Source organism: Giraffa tippelskirchi, chromosome 8, assembly GCF_054371585.1.
Source record: "Giraffa tippelskirchi isolate mGirTip1 chromosome 8, T2T-mGirTip1v1.2.pri, whole genome shotgun sequence".
Lineage (NCBI taxonomy): Eukaryota > Metazoa > Chordata > Mammalia > Artiodactyla > Giraffidae > Giraffa > Giraffa tippelskirchi.
This window is the reverse complement of record NC_137282.1, coordinates 51,657,693-51,663,551: the sequence shown is the minus strand read 5'-3', so window position 1 is coordinate 51,663,551 and position 5,859 is coordinate 51,657,693. Positions and strand designations below refer to the sequence as shown.

At 40.7% G+C, this 5,859-nt stretch overlaps 1 long non-coding RNA gene across 1 annotated transcript; it reads left to right on the top strand.

The window, feature by feature from the left end:
• Nucleotides 1–3,423: 3,423 nt before the first annotated feature.
• On the top strand, nucleotides 3,424–4,739 carry LOC145516954 (uncharacterized). The gene is made up of 2 exons (XR_014061873.1): nucleotides 3,424–3,592; nucleotides 4,496–4,739. It is a non-coding gene; the product is annotated as an uncharacterized LOC145516954 (long non-coding RNA).
• The last annotated feature ends 1,120 nt before the right edge of the window (nucleotides 4,740–5,859 follow it).

Here is a 5,859-nt window from a genome sequence, read left to right as displayed (position 1 = left end):
TGGCTCACAACCTGCTCATTTCTCAAGTGGCTGGAATTCATGTCCTCAGGCAGCTAGAAACAAAATAATTATGTCCAAACTCTCAAAAATGAATTAGCAAATACAAGCAAGTTCTCTAAACACAGCTAAGAAAATGAAAGATAACACAGATTCTCCAAGCAAGTAGCTCTTTGTGCAGACTGCATATAATTTCTTTTGGAGGGTGTTCAGGATATATGAGAAGGAAAGGATGATGAGAATCAGGAGTGAGTTGAGCCCTGAGGGTTTAGAGATGAATAAGATATTGTCCCTGCTTTTGGTGAACTCACAGTCCAATAAATGAAGAGACAAGTTGGAATTCACTGCAGAAGATATTATGAGAGTAGTATATTTCATGTTTCAGAAGCAGAGGTGACAGTTGCTAATTTGACCTGAAGCAGGTCAAAGATACTGATAGATTTTCTATCAGTAACAAGTTTCTGTTCACTGAGACAGGAATTGGTTTGAGGAGGGAAAGTACTCGGTTTGGTTTGGGACTTGCTGAATTTGAGGTAAGACATTCATTCAGGTAGAGATGATCTGGACACAGATGGAAAATTAAGCCCAAAGTTCAAGAGATACATGCAGTCTCAAAAAGATGTGAGAGGCAAGAAGGCGCAGCTTACAGTTAAACGCAGGCATGAGGAGGTCCAGGGAGCACGAAATAATTATGTCCAAACTTATGTCCAAACATATAATTATGTTCCCCCTCAGGAAAAGGGGGGAGTAGATTTAAAGGAGACATGAAGCCTAGTTTTGGAGTCCCAGGGACCATAGGTATTTAGGATGAAAAGGAAGCTATAGAACAAAAACAAGGAAACAAGAAAAAGCAGTTCAAAATTAGGAGGAAAAGCCAAAAATTATCTCGGATAAATGTCAGGAAATTTCAAGGAGAAAAGTTACTATTGGGTTTGACATCAGATCCTGTTGAGAGGGCTTTTTCTGGAGTGGGATTGACTGATGCCAAGTTGAAATGAGTTGAAGATAGAAAGAGTGCAGAAAGATTGATGAGACACGAGCATCCAACACTGACTGGTACTGCATCATTACATTGGGTCAAAAAGAGTGAATTTCATAAAACACAATTGCTGTATGTGTGACAGCTTGTTAAAACACTTTCTGGGGTCTGCATTATCCAAACGTATCTGGTCCCACTTTCCATTTAAAGGTTCCAACATAAACATCTTTAGGGACCATTCTGGTGCCTGTGTTTCACTGGGATTCATGCAATTAAGTTAGGTCCCTTTTCATAAGTTTGTACCAGGGAGACTGTGCTAGAGAAAAAGACACAGGTACTCACTTTCTGCCTCAGTTCCCCATGAGAGCTGTCTGCTCTTTCCTGCTTTGCCCTACATTCACCTCCAGAAGTTAACTATCACCACACTTTCCCTTCCCACAGTTCCTAGTCCCATTCATCTTACTGCGATCAAATTGCCAACATTCATTGGATTATCAAAAAAGCAAGAAAATTCCAGAAAAACATCTATTTCTGCTTTGTTGACTATGCATAGCCTGTGACTGTGTGAATCACAACAAACTGTGGAAAATTCTTAAAGAGATGGGAATACCAGACCACCTGACCTGCCTCTTGAGAAATCTGTATGCAGGTCAGGAAGCAACAGTTAGAACTGGACATGAAACAACAGACTGGTTCCAAATAGGAAAAGGAGTACATCAAGGCTGTATATTGTCACCCTGCTTATTGAACTTATATGCAGAGTACATCATGAGAAACGCTGGGCTGGAGGAAGCACAAGCTGGAATCAAGATTGCTGGGAGAAATATCAATAACCTCAGATATGCAGATGACACCACCCCTATGGCAGAAAGTGAAGAAGGACTAAAGAACCTCTTGTTGAAAGTGAAAGAGGAGAGTAAAAAAGCTGGCTTCAAGCTCAACATTCAGAAAACTAAGACCATGGCATCTGGTCCCATCACTTCATGCAAATAGATGGAGAAACAGTGCAAACAGTGACAAACTTTATTTTGGGGGGCTCCAAAATCATTGCAGATAGTGACTGCAGCCATGAAATTAAAAGACACTTAAAAGTTATGACCAACCTACACAGCATATTAAAAAGCAGAGACATTATTTTGCCAACAAAGGTCCATCTAGTCAAGGCTATGGTTTTTCCAGTAGTCACGTATGGATGTGAGAGTTGGACTATAAAGAGAGCTGAGCACTGCAGAATTGATGCTTTTGAACTGTGGTGTTGGAGAAGACTCTTGAGAGTCCCTTGGACTGCAAAGAGATACAACCAGTGCATCCTAAAGAAAATCAGTCCTGAATATTCATTAGAATATTTTGGCCACCTGATGCGAACTGACTCATTTGAAAAGACCCTGATGCTGGGAAAGATTGAAGGCAGGAGGAGAAGGAGAAGGAGAAAACAGAGGATGAGATGGTTGGATGGCATCACCGACTCGATGGACATGAGTTTGAGTAAACTCCGGGAGTTGTGATGGACAGGGAGGCCTGGTGTGCTGCAGTCCATGGGATCACAAAGAGTCTAACATGACCGAGAGACTGAACTGAACTGAGAGGGTCACAGGTAAGAAGAAATAGCAGCTATAAGACAGAGAGGGATATAAATCTTTGTTGGACAGAACAAAGGAGTGAGTCGTTATTTAAATACAAATTTTTACACTCTGGTTTCATCTCAGTTTCTTTTCAGCTTTATTAGTCTCTAGTCTCGCCTCTACCATGTAATGGCATATCATCAGGTTCCTTGATTTAGAGAGCAGCTATTGCTTGGATAGGAAAGAGAGGCTTCATACATTATGTGATTGTCCTTGTGCAGAAACTGTGCCTGTCATGTCTCTTCTGCTTTCAGATCCATTTCCCTCTCTTTTTCGAAATTGCATTTCCACATCTCCTCTGTCACCTGGATTTTTACAAAGGTTCAACCAGTGAGAGGCATGGCAAGGGACCCGAGGGCAAGAGGAGAGACATCAGGGAAGTAGAGAGAACCCAGGGTGGTCCTCCCTGCCTGGATCTGCCTCATGCAGGTTATCCAGCAATGGCTGGGTCTTTCCTGTAACTCCATATTCCACCATGTGCCTGCCACTGCTCTCACTCCGAGGGTGACCCTGGTTTCCGGTTTCTGGTAACATTTCTGTCTCTCATTGTCTCTCCAGCCTTATGAGTGAGCACAGATTCCTGTGGCTGCTAATCTTTTGGGAGCATTAACAACCCTTCTTTGGCTTCTCAGATCTTCCATTACCCAGGAACAAACTCCCTGACATTAAACCCCCTCTGTTGAAAGACCTTGAATGGTTTCTTTGTTCTGATTGGAGCATGACAGATAAAACGTCATAACTAGATCAAAGAAGCACAATTCTAGGAGGATTATTAGCAAAGACAATGAAATATGTATCTATATTAGACTTATAATCATACTTCCTTACCCAACCCTCAAACAAAAGTGATACACAGCTAACAATGTTCTTCTTAACCAGAAAGTTAAAATGCCTTAAAGCAAGAAAACATGGATACAAAGTAAAACAACATCCTGAAGAATAGAAATGCTGAGGAATTAGGGCTCTCAGACAAGGAAGACTGATGGTCCTAGAGGCAAGTTACTTGAAGAAAAATGGAAACACATTAATGTTCAAGAGCTACAAGAAAGGGAAGCAATGTCAAGATGGAATACATAGAAAAATGTGCTGAACAGAATCAGAAGAACCAGGGTGATCAGTTTGTTTAGTCAAGTTAAAATATCTGAGATATACGGGGTGAAGGGAGACAGGGTTCCAGGGCAGGGGAGAGAGAAGGAAAGAAAAAGGAGTGAAAAAAGAATGTTTTAAATTGGAGAGAAACAACAAGTCTACTAAATAGTTTAAGTCTCCACTGACATAATAAGACAAATAAATCCTTTCTAGGGCTTCCCTGGTGGCTCAGATGGTAAAGAATCTGCCTGCAATGCGGGAGACCTGGGTTCGATCCCTGAGTTGGGAAGATCCCCTGGAGGAAGGCATGGCAACCCACTCCAGTACTCTTGCCTGGAGAATCCCCAGGGACAGAGGAGCCTGGTGGGCTACAGTCTGTGCAGTTGCAAAGTGTCAGACACAACTGAGCAAATAAGCACATATGTAACTTCTGTCAACAGCTATGGACTAAAATACTGTGTTTTCCATATTAGGTTCTCCTGGAGAAATTCATCAGTTAAAAATAAAATAAGGACAAATTCCTGACCTCCTACCCCACAAGCCTCACTCTAGAATTACTGAAACAAACTCTCTAGGGGGTAAAGAATTTTTAACCTGATTTTTAAAGACCTCTCCACTCAAAGTGTGAGAGCCCCCACTGAAGAAGATACCTTTAAGACCTTGTAAGCAGGACAAACATCAGCATAATTGAATATACTGAAGTAGAGGGATACATCTTTAAGAAAAGTGGGGAAATTTGCCTGCTGTTAGAGATCTTAAGATTTAGAAGAAAACTTTCACAATATATGTTTTTGGATACTCTCCACAGTGGCAATTAGAAGATTTGTTTGCAACAGACCCAGATTAGGCTTCCGTTTGAGGGCACCCTTGGGAGGATCCAGTCTCATCCTAGACCAGAAGCAGATTTTCATTTCTACGCATGCTTTATAGTTTAGAACGTAAATGCACCCTATTTTCTTCTTCCTGCATCTTGGTTTGGTCCCGAAGTAATTTTAACCAACTTTAATTTCCAGTTGGAAGGTTCTGGGACATTAAACAAAACAAAATAAAAAGACTGTTTTAAAAAATATTATTTTATGGAGCTATTTGCTGCACTTATTTTACACACAGCATGATGATTATTTCTCTGGACTTTTTTTTTTTCTCTTTGTTTAGAGATAACTAGATAAGTAATTTTTAGAAGACAGTCACAGACACCCATTACTGATGCCTGGCACATTTAGAGAAGCTTCAATACTATTTGTAACACCACCAAAGACATTTTCAATAACTGGCACAATTTTGAGATGGAAATTGCTCTTGGTGTTAAATTTTAAAAGCAATTTTGTTTGGAAATATTAGTGCAGTCTACAAAGAAATATCAAATGATACAGCTAAGGGAACTGGCAGCCTTTGAAGCTTTCACAGTAGACTGGAGTTTTCTTGTGCTTTCTGCTTGCCTTCCTTTCTTCTTTTGTTCTGGTACATAGGTGGGACACAGTACTGAGCAAAAATGGTCATCATCTCTGCTGTTATCCCATGACACAATCAAATATTAAGCAAACAAGTATATTAAAGGGTGAAATTTTAAAGTAAGTACAAATAGGAGAGCATCTGACAAGACACTGGACATAATCGGGGGTCAAATGAGAGTTTTTCAGTGTCTTTGAGATATCCAAGGAGAAAAGCTAAGTAGGTGGTTGATTAGATGGCAGACACAGAAGACTGACTGTGGTTAGTTCAGGAAGTTCCCAACATACAAACCTTCAAGTTGTGAACTTTCAAAGATGCAAATGTGCATATGGCACCAGCAAAGAACCAGAGCCTGTGCCATCAACCGTTAGGTGTGAGTGACGTTGCAGCTTGCCCTCCATCTCCCATTGCTGACGATCCTTCAGCTCTACCATCTCCCACCTCCTCCCCCTCCTCTGGTCAGTGACTTTTCTTGCCTCTTCACTCTATGCCAACCCTTGTATGCCAGCTGTTGTACCATACTACTGTAGTTTCCAAGGTACTATACTACATGATTAAAAATGTTTTCTTTACTTTTGATGCTTGTTTTATAAGTATTATTTGTGTGAAAAGCATTATAAACCTATTACAGTACAGTGCTATACAGCCAATTGTGTGAGTTGGGTACCAAGGCTAACTTTGTTGGACTTAGAAACAAGTTGGACTTACGAATGCACTCTC